The sequence below is a fragment of the Pristis pectinata genome, chromosome 24, assembly GCF_009764475.1.
Source record: "Pristis pectinata isolate sPriPec2 chromosome 24, sPriPec2.1.pri, whole genome shotgun sequence".
NCBI classification, from domain to species: Eukaryota; Metazoa; Chordata; class Chondrichthyes; order Rhinopristiformes; family Pristidae; genus Pristis; species Pristis pectinata.
In genome coordinates, this window is record NC_067428.1 from 19663737 (window position 1) to 19684797 (window position 21061).

General features: G+C 42.8%; 1 protein-coding gene across 1 annotated transcript in view; it reads left to right on the plus strand.

Annotated features, from left to right (window-relative positions):
• The window catches only part of celf5a (cugbp, Elav-like family member 5a), a 405311-nt gene that overhangs the window by 196081 nt on the left and 188169 nt on the right, over positions 1 to 21061 (plus strand).

Genomic DNA, 21061 nt, shown 5'->3' on the forward strand with positions numbered 1-21061 from the left:
TAAAGCAGCATGCATGCATTTGCTGATTTACATCCTTTATGTAACATGTAATGCAAATCAGGAACTAGTGCATGAACTTGGGATGCTGCTTATACAGCCTAACAAACAAGATATTTCTGGTTGATATATTTCAACCATCACAATTCATAGACTTATGCTGGTAACATAAAGGTACAGATTCAGTGGTATCCCTGTACTGCTGATCTATCTGTCTGTCGTTCTGTCTGTCTATCTGTATTCATCTATCTATCTGCCTTCATCTATCTATCTGCCTCCCTGGCACCATGTTGGTCTATTTATCTATCTGTCTCTCTATCCATCCAATGGCACATCCATCTCTGTCTCTTTATCGGTGCATCCTTCTCCTATCTCACAGCTTCTATTATAGTTCATTGTTTCAATATCCACAGCCAGGGCAGAGAAGGGAGAAACACAAAGAGGGAGGTACTAATTTTCTCGGTGACATCTTGCTTCTTTCCTGCTCAAGCCCTTAACGTCCAGACCACGTTGCCACTCCCTTAGTCACCCTGGCACCAGCACCCTCTCATGGAGTGAAATGGAGAATACTGGAGATGCTCAGACAGAATCTGAGGAGAGAACAGAACTTACGAGTCAGGTTGATGACAGTCACCACAGAAGGGAAGATCTGTCAATGGGTGGAGAGCTGGGGTTGGGTAAAAGCAAGTGAATATCAAGGGGGGGGGGGGTGGCTGGAGGATGTGTAAACAGAAGAAGACAAATAAAATCTGAAATAACCAGCAGAGGTGTAAAAGATGTACGTGTGGGATACAAAGGCAGGACTTGGCGAAATTGTTTTATTTAATGTTGGGTCTGGAAGGATGTAATATACCCAGTCCGAATATGAGGAACTATTCCTCGAAGCTACAAAGGGTTTTGTTGGAACAGTGTGAGAGGTGAAGGACAGGGAGGTCAGAGGGGGAGTGTGATGGAGAATCAAAATGACAGCATCCCTCTCATGGGTGTTGACCCCTGCCTGCCATTTTAAGTCTTCTCATCATTGAAGCCAGGAATCTGCTCACTGGCCTGATTACGGTGCAAGTGAATATCCCATAATGAAAAGCATAAACAAGCAAATATGAGGGCTTTGAAAGAGTCATAGAGTCATACAGCAGGGAAACTGGACCTTCGGCCTAACGGTCCATGCCGACCAAGATTCCCATCTAAACTAGTCCCATTTGCCCAGGTTTGGCCCATATCCCTCTAAACCTTTCCAGTCCGTGTACCTGTCCAAGTGCCTTTTAAATGTTGTTAATGTACCTGCCTCAACCACTTCCTCTGGCAGCTCATTCCATATACTGACCACCCTCTGGGTGAAAAAGTTGCCCCTCAGGTTCCTATTAAACCTCTCACCTTAAACCTATGCCTTCTAGTTCTCCAATACTGGGAAAAAGACTGTGCACATTGGCCCTAACTATGCCCCTCATGATTCTATACACCTCTGTAATATCACCCATCATTCTCCTACGCTCCAATGAAAAAAGTCCCAACTTGCTCATCCTTTCTCCACAACTAAGTCCCTCAAGTCTCAGTAACATCCTAGTAAATCTCCTCTGTGCTCTTTCCAGCTTAATGGCATCTTTCCTATGGCAGGGTGACCAAAACTGAACAAAATATTCCAAATGCGGCCTCACCAATGTCTTGTACAACTGCAACATAACATCCCAACTTCTGTACTCAGTGCCCTGACTGATGATGGCCAGCGTGCCAAAAGCCTTCTTCACTACCCTGTCTACCTGCGATGCCACTTTCAGGGGACCATGTACTTGTACTCCTAGGTCCCTCTGTTAGAGAGGAAGAAACTATCTTCAGTGGCAGGAGATTGGAGGTTCGAGATAATTTACAAGAAAATCAGAGGAGGGACTAGGAGAGTATTTATTTTAAATGTATTCGGAAGAAGATGTGGTGGAAACAAGCTCAATATCTTTCAAAAGGAAAATGGATAAGTATATGAAGGGGAAATGTTGGGGGGTTGGAAACAGAATGATGAAGAAAGAGTAGAGAAATGGGACTAATTGAATGCTTCATTCAAAGAACTGGCACAGGCATAAAGGCCCAAATAGCCTCCTTCTGTGCTGTTAGTTTCTATCTCCCATGTCATTTACTCACGTTATAGACTGGGCATGATATTTGGACCTGGCCTATTCCTTTAGGATTACTGCTGAGAGAATTTCTTTATAGGTCTGTGGCTGCTTGTAAACTACTGAGATCAAACTAGAACTGTGTAAACTCCATGCAAATTTCAGACTGCAGGTTAGTAAAATCTGGAATTAATTGCCTGGTTTCATCCAATTTAAAATTAAGTCGTGACTGCATTGTAATGGATCATGGCAGGTTCTATTAATTTTGTTTAAAAAAATTCTACAATAAAAGTAAACTTAAAATATGGTGCACAATTTACATATTACTTGTGCATTTTTAAACATTTGGTATGTGAAGATGTAACTTGCACACTGTTTTAACATTATCTAGTTTGCTTAAGAATGAGGCTGTGGTGTCATGTAGTGGCAATTCATTAACCAGATTTTATGGTGCATGTAAATAGCAGGGTATGTAGGCAGAGTGCTTAAGTCACTGGAGCCTGGACTATTGAACTTGGGGTAGGAGTTCAAATCCCATTGTAGCAGTAGGAAGATTTAAATTCATGTAATTAACTAAACTCTGGAGTTGAAATATCAGTAATGGTGACCATGAAACTAGCAGATGGTTGGATAAATTCATCTGCCAGCGTCACTCAGTCTGGCTTACACGTGACTCCAGACCCACTAATGTGGCCCAGCGAAGCAGTGAGGGATGGGCAACAGTGCTGGCCTTGCTACATCCCGTGAATGAATAATTGAGGGGGGCAGTCCACGCAGCTGGATTGGAAACATCCACAATTCGATCTCTAGCCTGTGCTGATCTCAGCCAAGACAGTGGTTGACAAGGCTGACAGCATAGAGGAGGAAATAAATGAGGCTTGAGGTGATTAAACACGCAGATTGCTGCTCAGTAAAATGGAGACATCATGCTGCTTCTTTATTACCTTGTCCTATCTACTGCACATGCTCTAACTTATATACAGTGTTCTTAAAAGGGAAATGCATCGTGCGCTTAAAGTGGATACAATAATACAACAATGCTACATTGGCTGATGAGATATCAAGCAAGCAGTGACTGGGAGTGATGCACATTATATGGCCAAATGTCTCTGATCTCTCATGTGAATGATGCTCAGTTGGACACGGTGCCATACACTGTGAAACATTAGCCAGGCAAATGAAGAGGTGTGTCTCATTTAAGTCTGCCAGCTTTTGGAGGGACACATGTGTGACAATATTATAGGTCAAATATATGTACATGTGAAATATATATTTAGTTTGGAGGGGGCCATGCTCTAGTTCAAACCTTCCCTTCTCCTAATCCTTCAGGGGTAAGTGGGGACACTTTATCAGCAGATCAGAGACTGGCAGTGTCCAGACACCTAAGGTTTGTTGACACTTGTCTTGGAAGTGGGGTCTAGGGTAAGCTGGAGGGGATAATATTGTCACTGAACATGGGCAGTGTGGAGCCCAGGGTAACCGAGGGTTGCATTGCCAATTGACCCATACATCTGTTGGTAAAAGGTGCATACCCTCTTCTGGTGATGCATAGAATTTGTGTAGATTACAATGGGCTACCACGCAGAATCCCTGTCTGTGATCCCCACACCAGGACCAGGGGCACTGCACTGACTTTGCTGGCTCTCTGTTCCCTGGAGTTGGACAATGAGGATCAAGTTAATACCTAAGCCTCAGGAGGCACAGAAGCCTGTCATTTCCCTGTGAATCTGTGCCCCAGGTCCCTTTTCTCCCCCAACCCACAATATGGAGGACGGGATATTTTGATGATTAATTTTGATCACTGTCAGCCTGTGGGAAGCTGGCTGAGAACCTCTCCTCACAGCGTACAATTGATTACCTCAGTTTCAAAATTCTTACCTTGATTTCAGTTCTCATACTGATCTGGTCCCCATTTATCTCTGTAAACTCCTGCAGTCTTACCATCCACAAAGGCCCTGGGAAGTTCCAATTCTGTCCCCTTGAGCTCCCCAAATTTAGTTTTCCACCACTGTTGGCCGTGCCTTCAAAACCCGAGGCCTTAAACATGGAATCTTTGGAATTCTTTACCCCATAGAGTTGTGACTCCTGGACAATTGAATTTATTTAAAGCTGATATTGATGGTCAATAAGGAAGTCAAAGGTAATGCGGACCAAGCAGGAAAGTGGAGCTGAGGCAAAGATCCCTCAGCTATGGATTTACTGATTGGCAGAGAAGGTTTGAGGGTCCATATTGCCTCACTCCTGCTCTTTTTACCCATGTTCTAATGTCGTTACATAACACCCGGCTGATGTTGCCTCCTGTCTGCATGACACTCCGATCCCTGACATTTTGCAATTGGACCCTGAGGGAAATTCAGCAGGGGAGCTACGTTCCCATGGCAACAGCCAGAACAACTACATCAAGCATTCAAACGACGATGTGACAATAGCACAGAAGGGACAAACTAGCAGGTTCAGACTGGTGAAAGGCAAATTCAGGACTGATGTCAGACAGTTCTTATTTACACAAGGGATTTATTGTCACTTGGATTCTGCTTACAGCATGAGTTTAGAATTATATACAACACTAGTTACACCACAGCTTCTCTACTGTGCACATTTCTGGTCACCAAGGAAGGATGTGATTGCACCAGAGAGAGTGCCAGCATGTTTATGAGGATATTGCCAGGGCTGGAAAATTGTAGCTATGAGGAAAGATTGGATAGGCTCAGGTTGTTTCTATTGGAATGGAGGAGAATTTCATTAGAGTGGAGGAAAATGCGGGGAGACTTAATTGATGTGTATAAAATAATGGGTGGACGAGACAGATGAAATAGGAAGGACCTGTGTCGCTTAGCATTTGGGTCAAAAACCTGAAGACGTAGGTTTAAATTAACAGAGAGAAGAATTAGTGAGGAGGTGAGCGTCGTGTGGGTCTGGAACTTAGTGCCTAAAGGATGACCATGGTGGAAAGCCTCGTCAGATTTAAACAGTGGTTGGATGTGTACATGAACCATGAGAGTGTGTGGAAGGCGGGATTAGGCTGGAGAGCTCATATTGGGCTTGCACAAACTTGATGGGCTGAATGGCCTCCTGTGTTGTAAGTTTTGCATGATTATATTTCATGTCTAGGCACTGTACCCTGGCTATAAAGGAGAATGTGGCGAGGCAGACGTTACACTAGACGGGAGAGCAGGCACTGAGGTGTGGCAGGAGGTGGCTACATTTCCATTCCTTCATGCTCCCCACTTGGAAAGATCTGCAGGCCGATGAATGTGCATGTTCTTTCCTGGCTGTGACCGTCTTTGTACGTAGACCAACTTATTGAACGTAACAAATAATCTGCTGGAAAAAATCAGCGGGTCTTGTGTGATGCATGATCTGTATAATGAGGGAATGACATCAGACAGGAATATTCCCATCCAAGTGTGAACCCAAGAGTTCTGGGACTGAACTCCTCTCTCCTGCCAGGATTGTACCTTGGAATACCTTAAAAAAACACAGCCTGCTATTTCTTATTTACCCTACCCTGCTCTATCTCTGTAATCTGCTTCAAGGTCTCTGTGTTCCTCCAGTTCTGGCCACTTGTACAACCCTGACGATCATCATGCTGCTGTTGGCTTCCCTGCCTTCAGCTACCAAGTCCTTAAGTTCTGGAACTCCCATTCAGACATTTCTTCCTTTCTGCCAATCACTCATCCTTTAAGATCTCCATTCAAGACTACTACTTTGATCAAGTGAAAGATCTGGGGACTGGTTCTGAAGGCAAAACTCTTTCCAGGGAGCAGTCTGAGCTTCATGGGTCAAATGGGCTCCTTTTGTGCCAAAACAATCTTAAGATTCTATCTTTCTTAATATCTCATAAGCAGCTTGGACTTAAATATTTGATAAAACTCCTGTGAGTGCATTGGTACATCTTACCATGTTGCTGGTACTATACAAATGCAACATAGTGTTTTAAACTGAGAATTGTATGTACCTGGCTGGGTGTGCACGCAGTGTGAGATGTTCTCAGTGTGACGTACTTAGGGGCAAGAGCAGGAGATGGAGGTCAACACTGGAGAAATGCTGAAATAGAGGTCCAATAATGTCTTTATAGATATCTACATGAACTGGCGTGTTACTCAACTATAGAGGATCAAAGGTTGTAGGTTAGATTCCTGTTCTGTGCTCCGGACTTTAAGGTTAGTTCAGCAAAAACAAACAGCATTCATGCATTTAAAACAAAAATTCATGGAGAGACGCAGCACAGAAACAGGACCTTCAGCCCAACGAGTCTGCACTGACCATCAAACACTCATTTACATTATTCCTGCAATAATCCCATTTTATTCTTCCCACAGACACTAAACCCATGAAGGTGACATCAAGTGAGGAAATGCCAGTTTGAGAAGATGTAGGATGTGTAGCCTCCTGTGGAGTATGAAAAGGACTTGAATTTTTTTAGGTTTTACTTTTGGTTCAATTCAGCTGTGTGTACCCAGTTCTTCATGTTGTTTGGCAAAATGAGGTATATGCGTGGACTTTCAGTTTCTATTAAGTGCAACAAAAGCAAACTTGGCTGGAGGAACTCAGCAGGCCAGGCAACATCTGTGGAGAAAAACAGACGTTCAACTTTACAGGTCAGGACCCTTCTTCAGGACTGAAGATAGGAAAAGGGGAAGCCCAATGTATAGGAGGAAGAACAGAGCAGTGACAGGTGGTCAAAAGAGGGGAGGTGGGGTGGGCACAAGGTGGTGATAAGTAGATGCAGGTAAGAGATAGTGATAGGCAGATGTTGACTGTCTGTTTCTCTTCACGGATGCTGCGTGACCTGCTGAGTTCCTCCAGCATCTCGTTTTTTCAGACTCGGTAAAGATCACCATTAGGGACTACTTCAGGTTTTACCCTAATTATTTCTTTAACAGAACCTTCATTGTTTTATGTAACCCCAAACTTCCGTGTCTCTCTGTGTCTCTGCCCGTGATTTTGCTCTTCCACCTGTTTTCTTCATTGTCATGCCACTTACTGGAACTTCTCACAGACAGCATGGGTCAGTGGCTTATGTAACACTTTGAATGCCACTTGCAGCATTCTGAAAGAAAAATGAATAAAAATGTAAATTGTGCAAGGTTGCTATTTATTTTAGTTTCAATGGGGAAAAAGAACTGTGTTCCAGATAGCCCTTCGGGGTGTGTTTGGTTAGTTTGTATCTGTTAAAATGGAAAAATTCAAGCGCTGAGCATAACTATAGACATGGATCTGTTGGGCTGGCTCTTCCTACATTGTAGGTACTTTGCAATCATTTGGGACTCTGCACTCCTGATCACCATCCAGAGGATTAGGGTACATGATAATTAGGACCAGAAGTAGGCCATTCAGCCCCACATGCCCGCTCTGCTATTCACTAAGGTCATGGCTGATTTTTACCTAAGCACTTATTTCCTGTACTAACACCATGTGCCTTTAATATTTAAAGATCTATCGATCTCTGTTTTGAATATATTCAACAACTGAGCCTCTCCAGCAACTTGGTAGAGAATTTCTAAGATTAACTACCCTCTTGGTGAAGAAATTTCTTCTCACATCTTTCCTTAATGTCTGACTCCTTATTTTGAGACTGCAACCTCTGATGCTAGGTACCCCAGCCAGGAGAAACATCAACTTCACATCTACCTCATCAAGAACTTTAAGTATTATAGTTTTCTTTGAGATCATCTCTCAATCTTTTATACTCGAGAGGATAGGCTAATATTGGAATGCTTTCCTCTGTGGATGCCAGGTTTGGAAAAACTTCAGAGAAAATTTTACATTTTCGTAGCACCTTTCCACCTCTTTCAAGATTTCCCAAGACATTTTACAGCCGGTGAAACACTGTGTCGGGCACTGCTGTGGTGTAGGATTACTGTGACTAGTGTTTACACAGAAAGCTCCCACAAAAGCAATGTGATCACAACCAGACAATCTGCTTCTTGTTTTGTCTGTGAGTTCCTTTAAAGTCACTATGATGAGGATGGATTCCGGCTGAAGCAGATCTTAACCAACACATTCAAGGCATCCAACTAACTAGGCCCGAAATGTGTCATAGTTGTACTATGTGATACGTTCCAGTTCTTAAAGCACTCTAAGCATATATACACTACATGACACTTCTTGTAATGTTGATTGTGGGATAAATATAGGCCAGAGCACTGGGGATAACTCCTCTACTCTTTTTTTGAAGTATTCAAAGGGGTTTTTACATTCACATGAGAGAGCAAACAGCACTAAATGTAACATGGAGACACAAGAGACTGCAGATGCTGGAATCTGGAGTAAAAAAGAAACTGCTGGAGGAACTCAGCTGGTCAGACAGCATCTGTGGAGGAAAATGGACAGTCAATGTTTTGGGCTAAGACCCTTCATCTGGACCAGATCCAGATTTAAATGTCCAAATCTAAACTATCCAGATCCTGGTCTAATCTCATCCAAAATTCAAACATCTCTGGCAGTGTAACACTCCCTCGGTACTGCACTGCAGAGTCAGCCTAGATCTTTATACTTAAGTCCCTGGAGCATGTTTTGAACATATAAACTATTGACTCAGAGAGGAACTTACTGAGCCACGTTTGAGGTGGGTCATCTCCTAGTTTTCCTCTTCTCAGGCATTCCCTCAGCATTAAGGATGACCTGTGTCAACTCTGTTTCTTTTGGTTCTGAGTTGGTTAATGAGGCCCAGATGGGAACTACTGTGTGTTCTGCAGGTGGAGCAGGAGGTGTCTGAGGGAATGGGTGGCTGGTAGTTTGTGAGGTGGTACACTCCTTCCACTGCCTACACAGGGCTTGTGGCCTCAAGTTCTCAATGTCATCTCTGATGCTCCTGCTCCACGTTTGAGCACATCCTTGAATCTTTTTCTCTCTGCCTGGTAATCTACTTCCACGACAGCTCAGAAAAGAGTGTCTGTTTCAGTGGGCATCCCAGGGAATTGGGAAAATACCACCGATGCTGCTTCCATAAATCCTCCAAATTCACTGCAAGGATAAGCAAACCAATGTCAGTATCCTCACCAAGGCCAAAACCCTTAGTGCTGAGGGCTTAGTTACTCACAGTTGGATGTGTCAAGCAGGCCATTTTGTTCGTGTACCCAATACTCGACCTCCTGGTAATAAACTGCTGACCCTCAGAGTGTCTGCTGCCTCGTGTAAGCGGGCCACCAGGATGTCAAAAGTAGGCAACAACTGTGGAGTCACAGTCTTCGGTGTAGGGGAGGAAAATGGAGTTGATTGATGGGCTTTGCCCTTTAGCTATTCTACTAGCTGAAAGGATAAATGTATGAAAATCATGAGGAACATAAATGGGGTGAATGTGCACAGTCTTTTTCCCAGGGTTGGGGAATCAAGAACTAAAGGGCATAGGTTTAAGGTGAGAAGGGGGGAGATTTAATGGGAACCTGAGGGACAACCTTTTCACCCAGAGGGTGGTCAGTATATGGAATGAGCTGCTTGAGGAAGAGGTTGAAGCGGGCACGTTAGCAACATTTAAAAGGCACTTGGGCAGGTACATGGATAAGGAAGGTTTAGAGGCCAGACACAGGCAAATGGGATGAGTTTAGAAGGGAATCTTGGTCAGTATGGACAGATTGGGCCAAAGGGCCTATTTCTGTGCTGTATGACTCTATGACTAAAGGGGAGCTGAGGCGATTTTTGTTGTAAATGGAGCAAGTATTGGGGTGGGATTGAGCTGACTGACGGGCAGCGGTTCCCGTGAGAAGGCACTGCTTTCATCGCTTGTGGTGCAGCTCATTTCCAACTTCTGCATGTGCTGGGCTGAGCGCAGCTGGAGATAGGTGCTGTTATATTTGACCTCCCACACCACCGCTGGGGGCTGGACTCCCATTGGACCCAGAAGCAAGGCACTGAATTGCTGGAGAGGGTCCAGATGTCCCTTGGCTTTACGCCAGGGAAGGCTGGTGACCCCAGATATTGAAATGGGTCGACAATTCTGTGGAAAAGCTAAATTCAGATGAGTGTCTCGTATTGTATTTTATTTTACCGTATATTTTTTGCATTTTATAGTTTTTAAAAATTATTTAAATGTATTTGAACTGTTGAACGCACATGTAAAAACAGTTCAAGGGCCTTTGTCAGCCAGCGAGCCATCAACGGCCGTGAGGGCCTACTCAGGATACTCTGCCTTAGGCCTGGTCACTGCTTGGGACCTGCACCGCCTCAGGGGACTACTCTTGGGAACAGAGGGTCATCTTGGTCAACCCTTCACATCAGAAAAGGTCCTCACGGGTGGCTGGTGACCGCGGGCGGCAGCTCCAAGCAGAGGGCCGCGTCCATCAATATCTGAAATGCGGCACCTGAAAGCACGTTCAATGGTAACTTTCCCAAGTCATTGAGAAAAATTGCTGCAGGGTATAAATTTTCAGGACTATGGGGAGACAGCCGGGTGTGCTGGACTAATTAGATGCCATGTGGGATGATGGTTTGAAGGGTCTCCTTCTGTACTGCAGTGTGCTATGCTTCTCTGAAAGCATGTCAATAAATGCACACAGAATAAACGACTGTGTAAACAAAGCACTTCCAGGGAGTGTAGCTGCCTCTGCCAGTATGTGGGTCATCGGGCTCACAGTACCAGTGCTGTGCCAATAACGACAGTGCCAAGCCCTAGATTCAGACCAGCTCTATCAGCCTGTGCTGGGATGCAGCAGTACGATCAGGAAGGACGTGACTGAGTCCTCACCAAGGCTTACACTGCAGGCGCAGAACCTTTACCCAGAAACGTCAGGTCTGCTGCATTCGCAGGCAGTTCTAGTGAGTATTTACGACGGCTGAATTTATGGGCTAATGTTCCAGCTCTGGGTTTAGACATTCTCAAGGTGAGGCTGGCTGGCCACAATCAGCATTAAACGAAGTCATCCCTGCCTGCTCCCCCATATATCAGATATATATTAGGAGGTTTTGAAAACCCATTATGGAGCTCTCCTTGAAGAAGTGTTTATGAGATTGTAATGTCAGTAAAACAGATCTTTCCCTCTTCTGTATTGCGACTCTTTGGAGGCAACAGCAGCGGGCAGGGTAGGTGGTGCTCCCTTCAGACTTCTAAGATCCATATCTAAGTATTGTTTGAAGTGGAAATTTACGTTTTCAGCCACTGCCAGTGGCTGAATATGATTAAAAATACACTTCTGGTTTTTATTTGCTTTTCAGTGTCCAACACAAATTGAAGGAATGTATAAATCTCCGTAATGTTGGGAATTGATGAAGATAATAGTGGCCACATGCTTAATGTATTTGTAGCGCACTTCTCTTTTATCGGCTATTTTAAGGGAGCGATTAACCCACTTATTTCTAACAAAGAACTCAAGCCTCATGCCAGGAACTGAGCGCATAATCTAGGCCGATGGTCTGATGCAGTACTGTATTGTGGATGAGATGTTAAACTGACGTCCTGCCTGCCATCTCAGCTGAGCATAAAAGATCCCATTGGCACTATTTTGAAGCAAAGTATTACCCTGGCTGTTATTTATCCCTCAACTGACATCACTATCACATTGTTGTCTGTGGGAGCTTGTTGTACACAAGTTGGATGCTGTGTTTTTTATACTACTACAGTCAGAAGTATTTCATGAACTGTGGACTGGTTTCTTGGGGTGTCCTGTTGAATACTGCTATATAAGTACTGTTTTCTTCATTAAGGGAGTGCTGCATGAACAAAAAGCTCTACTTTGGATGAAGCTTTAAACCGAAGCCCTGTGAAAGATCTCACGGGGCTGTGCAAAGAAAAGCTGTGTTTACTGTCAGTAAACTGACCAATCAACAATCCTCCCTGATAGAACTGAGCAAAGTAGATGTGCTGATCATTCATTTTAATTTGCTTCTTTTGTGGGATCTTACCTTGCACAACTAGCTGCTGTATTTGTCCACACTACAACAGTTAATGACACTTCAGAGTAATCCTTTGACAGCATAGTTTTCAATTCCCTTGGGATATGAGGTGAAGCTCCTTTTAATGGATAAAGTTCAAATAATGGATAAAAAAACATTACATGAGCTGTGTCACCAACAAAGATTTGATGCCTCATAATTATCTGCTTAAAGATGCAGTACAGAGTGAGGCCATTTGGCCCATCATGCCTGTGCCAATCCTTTAAAAGAGCTGTTCATTCAGTCCCACTTACGTGCTCTTACCCCATTGCTCAATTTATTGCCTCTTTGAGAAAATGGTTTACATATTTATGACTATACATAGGCTTTAAATGTTTGGGAACATAGATATTAAATTACTGGACCAACAAGCAGAGTTGTGGACCACTGACCCAAATCTCACCAGTGCGGCTGGGAATTTCAATTCTGGAATTGGACAAATAAAAGTGCAACCACTGTAACCATGTAACTCCCAGATTGTTATAAAAACCCATCAGGTTTATTATTGGTCTTCAAGGAAAAAATCTGCTGTTTCTACCTGGTCTGGCCTCAATGTGGCTCTGAGTCTCACCAATGGTTGATTCCTAACTACCTCCTCAGTTAGAAATAAATGATAAATACTAATGCCAGCCATTGAATAAATAAACAAAAAGACTTCACTATATAAAGCTCACAAAAGGGTACTGGTCATTTAGTATCAGGCTTTGTAATTTTTATTCTTTTGATTTTTTGGAGGTTATTTCCATTGCTGTATGCAGCTGTGGTTTCTATTGGTCCAGTAAAGCCCCAGAGATGCATCAATATTCACAGAAAGCGCCCAGGACAGTATTAATGTTCACATCTCCAGGAATGTGTCAAGATTTGCATAGGGGTCCAAAATATATGTTTTAATATTGATAGATAATTCGAAGGAACATTTATAGTGGGTACCCTGGTCTGGAATGTGTTAATGTATGTAGGGGGTCTCCAGCTATCTGTGAGTATTTACAGCGGGTTCATGGAACAATGTCAACATCTACAGATATATATACATTTATGTAACATTTTCTGAAGTACTTCTGTACTTACAGCACAGTCCTGTGAGTGAATCAGTATTTGCAGGAGAACCCCAGGATAGTGTTAATACTTATAGGATGTTCCCTGGAGCATATCAGTATTTATAGGGCATTCCTTGGGACAGTGTAACCATTTACAGGTCACTTTTAGGAATGCATGAGTATTTACTGCATTCCCACAGGACTGTACTAGTATTTACAGGGATAGCGAGGAATATTTCATAATTTATAGGACATTCCCATGATGCACTAGTCTTTACAGCGTGTCCTCAAGAGGATGTTAATATTTCCAGATGATCCCCAGGAATTTATAAATACTCACCGATGGATTCAAGGATGTGATAATACATGGATGATGGCCATGAGGATTTCTAGGGGAATATTAATGTTGCAGGACAGAGCCTGAATTGTATCAGGAATTACAGGAAATTCCTGGGAATGTGCGAGCATTTATGGGGCCACCTCAGGAGTGTATCGCTCAGAGAGGGTCCCCAGAAATGTGTTAGTATTTCCCAAGGTCCCTGGAAGTATGCCAGTCCTTCTGGTGAAGTTAGTCTCACAGTGCAAGTAGAGAGGGAAGTTCCTGGACTTTTACACAACAACAGTGAAGGACTGGTGATATATATTCACTTTCAACATTGTGTGTAATTTGCAGGAGAGCATTTGGGTGATGGTGTTCCGTGTACCTGCTGCCCTTGTCTTTCCTGGCGCTGGAGGTTGTGGGTTTGGGACGTGCTGTCAGAATCGCTTTGGCAAATAACTGCAGTGCATTTTCAAGATCAGATACACTGCAGCCACTGTGTGCCGATGGTGGGGGGAGTGACTCTTTAGGGTGCTGGATTGGGTGGTAATCAAATTGCTTACTTTATGCTGGACGGTGGCAAGCTTCTTGATGGTTGTTGGAACTGTACCTCTCCAGGCAAGAGCAGTGGATTCATATGTCCGGTTTATGCCTTTTAGATGGTGAAAAGCAGAGGCTGGTGAGTATATGGAATGAGCTTCCAGAGGAAATGGTTGAGGCAGATGCAATAGTATCATTTAAGATAGGTACATGGGGTGGGGGCGTCTTAGACAGATATGGGCTTAATGCAGGAAATTGGGACTAGCTGGGTGGGCACTGTAGTTGGCATGGACTTGTTGGGCCAAAGGGTCTGTATCCGTGCTGTATTTCTCTAATACTCTATAAAAGGCTTTGGAGAGTCAGGAGATGAGTCAGTCACTACAAGATACTCAGCCTCTAAGCTACTCTTGTCGCCATGGTACTTATGAGGTTATTCCAGTTGAATTTCTGGTCAGTGATCAACCCTAGGATGTTGATGGTGAGGAATCAGTGATGGTAATATCATTGAATGTCAGAGGTAAGTGTTTAGACTCTCCCTTCTTGCTCATTGCATGGCACTTTTGTGACATTTATGTTACTTCCCACTTTTTAGCCCGTGGTTGAATGTTATTTAGGTCTTGCTCCATGCAGGTAGGGGCTGCTTGGTTTGATGAGGGGTTACAAATGGTATTGAACATTGTCCAATCATTTACAAGCAACCCCACTTCTGACCTTATGATCAAAAGAAGTTCATTGATGAAGCAGCTGAAGGTGGTTGTGCTGAGGAAACTGACTTGAGGAGCTTCTGCAGTGATGTCCTGGGTCTGGGCCAGTTGACTTCCAATAACTATAACCATGAAAGATTTGACTCCAACAATTGAAGTGTTTTCTCCTTGGTGCCCATTGACTTCAGTTTTACCAGGCTCCTCAATACCACATTTGATACCTACATTCATTATTTACAGAGGGTCCCTGGGATTGTGTCTGTATCTAGAAAGAATCCCTGGGAGTGTGTCAATATTTACAGGGAGTCCCTGAGATTGTGCCAGTATAGACTAATGGTCCCTAGAAGTGGGTCAGTATTTACTGAAGGTTGTTAGGACTATGTCAGTATCTATCAAGGGTTCCCCAGAGCATGTCAGTATTAAGAGATGGTCTCCAGGAATGTGTCAACATTTCCAGAGGGTCCCTGGGAGTGTATCAGTGTTTATAGAGGGTTCCTGGAATTGTGTTAGTATTTAAAGGATCCCTAGAAGAATGTCAGTATTTACAGAGGGTCCCTGGAAGTGTGTCACAATTTATAGAGAGTACCTCAACGTATGTCTATATTTACAGAGGGTCTTTGTCAGTGCTCACTGAGGATCCTCAGTATGTGTCCATGTTTACAGAGAGTCTCAGGGATTATATCAGCATTTACAAAGAGTCCTTTGGCTTATGTCAGTATTTACAGTAAGTCGTCAGGGGCACATCATTCAGGAATGAAACTGGACAAGAGAAAAGGTGGCAGAGGCAGAACATTTTGGAGGCAGTGATCGTATTTCAGCTAAATTTAACATTGTTATTGAAAATGACAATAATAGACTAGGAGTAAACATTCTATGTTGTGATAAGGCCAATTTTACAATAGGATTTAGCAGAGAAGGACCAGAAACAGCTGTTTGAAAGAAAATCAGGGTCAAAATGGTAGGAGGCATTCAAGAAGGAGATAATGAAGGTTGGGACTAAGTATGTTCCCAGTAAAAGAAAAGGAGGAGATCCCAAATCTAGACCTTCATGGTTGTAGAACGTACATAACCAGATAAGCAAAAAAGCTTAAGACAGATTATGAGAGCTTAATATGGCAGAAAGCCTGAAGGTGTATGGAAGATGTAGGAATGACATTAAAAGGAAGGTAGGGAGGCAAAGGGAAAAAATATTGACTGGTAAAATTGAAGAAAAACCCAAGATGGTTTCTAAATATATGAAGGGAAAGGGGATAACAAAGGAATATGTGGGTCAAAATGTTAGCTTGAATGTGGAGATGGCAGGGATGTTTCAAGTTTCGTTGATCTTTCAGAACTTACAATGTTTCTGAATGAACAATTTGCATCTGTCTTCAAGGAAGAGGATGATGCAGATGGAGAATTTGACGTAAAGGAGGAAATATATTAAATTTTAGAAATGCTAAACAGAGAGAGGGGGGATATTTCAAGGGCTCATGCACCTTTAGAATGGATACATTGTCAGGCCTGGATAAAAGGTATCCCAGACTTTTACAAGAAGCAACTTACTGGCTGAGGCATGGATTGCAAGTGCAAGGGAACTCGTAGTGGAACTGTGTCTAACAATAACTAAACCACAACTGGGGTGCAGTGTACAGTTATCATCACCACACTACAGGAAAGATGTAGGAACACTATGAATGGTCCAGTTGAGATTGGCAAGGATTTTAGCCGAGAAGAATTACAGCTATGAAGAAAGACTGGTAAGGCTGGAGTTATTTTTATGGAATCAAAGGTGACGAAAGATTTAATTGAGATATATAAAATGATGAGAAACCTAAACAAGGTGAACAGAAAGGAAATTAAAAACGAAAATATTGGAAAACTCGGCAGGTCAGGCAGCATCTATTTTGGTTAATCATACTTCCCAGTGAAACAGAATTAAAATATCACTTTGAAAGACCTTTCACTAGCATGGACCTATTTTAATTGGTAGGGAGAACAGTAACTAAGGGGCAGAGATTGTATTGGAGATCTGGAACTCACTCCCTGAAAGGATCGAGGATGCAGAAATCTTCCTTAAATTTAAAAAGAATCCAGATGAGCATATGAAGAGTCATAAACTTCACTGCGGTGAACGAAGAGCTGGGTAGTGTGATTAACCAAAATGGTCCAATTTTAGCTGGGCTGTACATCACGGGCTGATTCACTTTGTTTGAGCTGTAAATTTCTATGATTCTCTAATTATTTACCGTGGATCCTTAGGAGAGTGTCATCATTTATGGTGGGTCCTTGGGAGTTTGTCAGTGGGAACATCTGAGGGGTATGTTAGTATTTACAGAGGTTTTGACAGTGTGCCATTATTTATAATGGGTCCTGAAGTCCTGGGATGCTGGCTGGATTAGAGGGTATGAGCTGTGAGGAGAGGTTGGACAAACTTGGGTTGTTTTCTCTGGACTGTCAGAGGCTGAGGGGAGACCTGATAGAAATTTATAAAATTTTGAGAGGCTAGATAGGGTAGACGGTCTGAATCTTTTTCCAAGAGTAGAAATGTTAAGTAATAGAGAGCATGGATTTAAGGTGAGAGGGGGAAAGTTTAAGGAGATGTGTGGGGCAAGTTTTTTTATTCAGAGAGTGGGAGATGTCTGGAATGGGCAGTGGTAGTGGTGAAAGCAGATACTATAGTAGCGTTTGAGAGGCTGTTAGACAGACACATGAATATGCAGGGAATGGAGGGATTTGGATCATGTGCAGGCAGAAGAGATTTAGTTTAATTCAGCATTGTGTTCAGTACAGACATTGTGGGGTGAAGGGCCTGTTCCTGTGCTGTACTGTTCTATGTTCTCTATGTCAGTATTACATAGGGTCCCCAGGAGCATATCAATGTTTATAACAGATTCCTGGAGAGTATGTTAGCATTATACTTGTTCTGCAAAGTCTTCTTTCTTCTTGGAAATGATTGGAACATTATTTATAAATTGGATCTGAGGTGTCTGAGGTTTGCAAGCCACTGTGTGGCCTTTTCAGAAAGGAAGTTTATTGCAAAAGTATCTACAGTGAATTTGTATGAAGGTTGGGAAGTGATGATATTGAACGTTATTGATCCATCAACAGAGGATGGTTTGATTAACCACATTTGCATGAAGTGACCATGATACTCATGTTTTTCTGGTGAAGCTGGTGAACCAGGGAGCCTTGCTTTGGGGTTCTGAATGAGTTCCTTGTTCCTGGCAAGGTTAGCAGTCCAAGGTTTATTAAATTCATTATCACTGTTGGAATTCACAAGATGAGGTTTGTGGACCCAGAAGAAGTTTCCTGAAACCAATTGGTGATTTGGATGGGAGACTGCAGGAGGATGCTGTTGAAGTAATTGTGAAACTGGATTTATTATTGAAGTAATATTGGTTAAAGAGATATAGGTGGCTGGGAAATTCCTAAATGCACTACAGAATGATGACTTGGGTATATCAGGAATGGAATGGGCAGTTGATGCATCACAGACAGGGACTAGTGATTCAGGAGTGGGGCAGAATAGCAGGAAGAAGTTCTGCTCTGGTATACACCCAATGCTTAGGGAGGGACAGGCTCCAGGAATAATGGAGCCACTAGCAGACCCTTGATAGGCTGAAGGAGGGGTCTAGAACAAGCTGCTGCAATCTCTGTTCTAAATGGCCTGTGTTGCATGGAGACCAAGAACAGGAAAGAGAATAAAAAAACAAACTTTTGATTTGTAACTTTTCAATCTTCAATTTTTTGTAATTTTGTGACTTGCAGCATTAAGTGATCATTAATGACACTAAAAATACATAATGGAAAAGTTAGGGCATTGATATATTGAGCCTTGATGAACCTCTTTGCATCCCGAGCGCCTGATGTAGCTCATGGAATGGGCTCCAGAGAAGTAGAAACTCGGGCTTTTAACCTGGGAAGATATGTTGAAGGTGAATATTTAACCCAATCTCTTCTACTAATGGGACTGCATACTAAAATGGACAATTATAGAGCACCTTTCACATTCAAAGATCACCTCAAAGTGGTTCCCAACCAATGAATCATTCTTGAACTGCAGTCAACTTCTGCTATTTGGCAAATGTAACAGTCAATTTTAATGTAGGAAAATATCTCGAGGTGTTTCACAGGACAAATGTCAATTTTTGAAGAATCACTTAGTTTGGTTTGAAGAGCTAATGTTGATCAAATGGAGCACTGGGATATATGTGATATGGTAGACTGGGGAGATAGGGTGGAGGGGAGGGATCCTCCTTATCTAATAGATAGGGGACTCTTGTTAACATCCCATCATTAGGCAGCTTCTTCACCAAAGCGGCACTCCCTCATCCTTGTGTTAACTTGGATTATGTGTTCAAATCCTGCAGTGGGTTTGAATCCTTGGCCCAGAAACAAGATTTCTTCCACTGATGTATGTTGGAACCTTGCAACCCAACCCAAACCCAATGAGACCCAACTCTACGTGTTGTGCTTCAGTCAAGATCGGGTGTATATTCTGACAAAACATTCGGGTTGGGTCAGCTCAAGTCATGCTGTGCTTTCCCAATTCCATATTTTAACCAGGACAAGACGAGTTGCTTGGTATTACCTCATATGTCATCTGCTCTTGATCAATATTTGGTATTCTATTCTCAAAAAGATCAATAGAATGTTTGAGAGTGTTATATTTACAGCAATGCTTGGGTTATATTTTTAAGAAAAATTATACATTACAGGCTCAGAGCAGGTTTTAGTTTTATATCCAATCAGACCTCTTAGAGACAGATGCAATGGAAATGTTATTTTCCTCGGATATGTGAGGGTTGCAGCTGTTCCTCCCCTTCCACCCTAACAAGAAGAAAATGGGAGCTGGATGATACTTTGATTTTCCAGGGCACACTGGGTTCAAATCTGATCTAAGCCAATGGGATGAATGAGTCATAGAATCATTGAACCATGCTAAAGGACAGGAGGCCAGCCCGCCCATTGGTCCTGTGCTTCCCATTTAAACCTATCCAAGTAATCCCACTCCCTTGCTTTGTCCCCACCGTCTGTAATTTCTTTCTTTGTCTTCAAAATTATGTATCAAATTCCCTTCTGAAACTTAATATTGAATCAGTTCCCTCCAGCCTTTTAGGCAGTGTGTTCCAAATCACAACAACTCATGTGAAAATATATTTCCACATGTCTGCTTATTTTGCCAATCAAATCTGTGTCCTCCAGTTACCATCCTTTCTGCCAGTGGAAACTGTTTCTCCTACTTACTCAATCAAAGCCCTTAATGATTTCAAACACTTTTATTAAACCTCCTCTGCTCTAAGGAGAACAACCCCACACTTCTCATATAAATGAAGTCCCATATCCCTAGTATCATTCTAGTAAATTCTGTTTTCAGTTGCCTTTAAGGGTTCAATTTAAAATGAGTTGGATCACTCTGTATCCACTGCCAAGACAACACAAAAAGCCTAAATGGAAATCTCATTCAGGGAGGTCACAGAGTATGAGAAAAGGATAAAGGCTGTTGCCACCTCAATTAGGCTGATTTCTTTGAAGCTGAAAGTGAGACATGTTTTTAGGTCAGGAGGAAGGGAGCTTTCATTGATATCTAAATGTAGGTGTGAGTCTGTGAGTATTGAATAATAATATGATGGGGAAGAGGGGGGTGAGAGGAGGGGCTGAGAAGATTTCTCTACAAAAGTAGGCAGAGCTATGATAGAGCAAAATATTGATGGGGTAAAGGCAGCTGCTGCTCACCCGTATGTTCAAGACTTCTCTCTCCTTACTGGGTCCATATATACCAATGTGGACAGAGACCTCCCATTTGAGGTTCATTTTAGCAGTCACAGATGCTTCTTATTCCCAGATGGACATGTGGAAGTGGTGGGAACAGTCCTGAGATGATCCCACTGGACAAAACGAGCTTTGCCATGGCTTCTTCCCCACCAACTTTGTTTCCCCACTCACTGCTAGTCTGACCTCATTAGTGGCCCAGTCTTAGCTGGAGCTCAGAATGGTATGGATGGGGCTCAGAAATAAAAGCAGCAACCACTGGGAATGCTCAGCAGGTCTGTCTGCATTAGCAGACAGATGGAGAAGTGAGAGTTAACACATCAGGTCAATGAACCTGCACCAGAACTGAAAAATTAGAAATGTGGCAAATCTGAAGCAGGGAAATTATGATGAGGAAGAAGGAAGTGATGGGGAATAGCAGGACAAAACATAAGGGAACGTCTGTAGATAGCCTAAGAGATTAAATAACTAAGGTGATTATGGTTATGAGGCAAAATGGTGGGGTCTGTGCTGGGAAAAATAAATATCACTTGGAGTCGGTGGGAACTGGAATGACAGAAACATTATCTAGAATCAGTAAACTCTGTGTTGAGTCCAGAAGACTGCAATGTCCCCAGTCAAAATCTCTGGGCTTGCACTGGTGGGCTCCCTCCACAATGTGCTAATGTCACTGGGATCCTGCTGTGCACGCTCATTGAGCACCAATGCTTGGGTAGATATGGAAAGGTTGATGGAAGC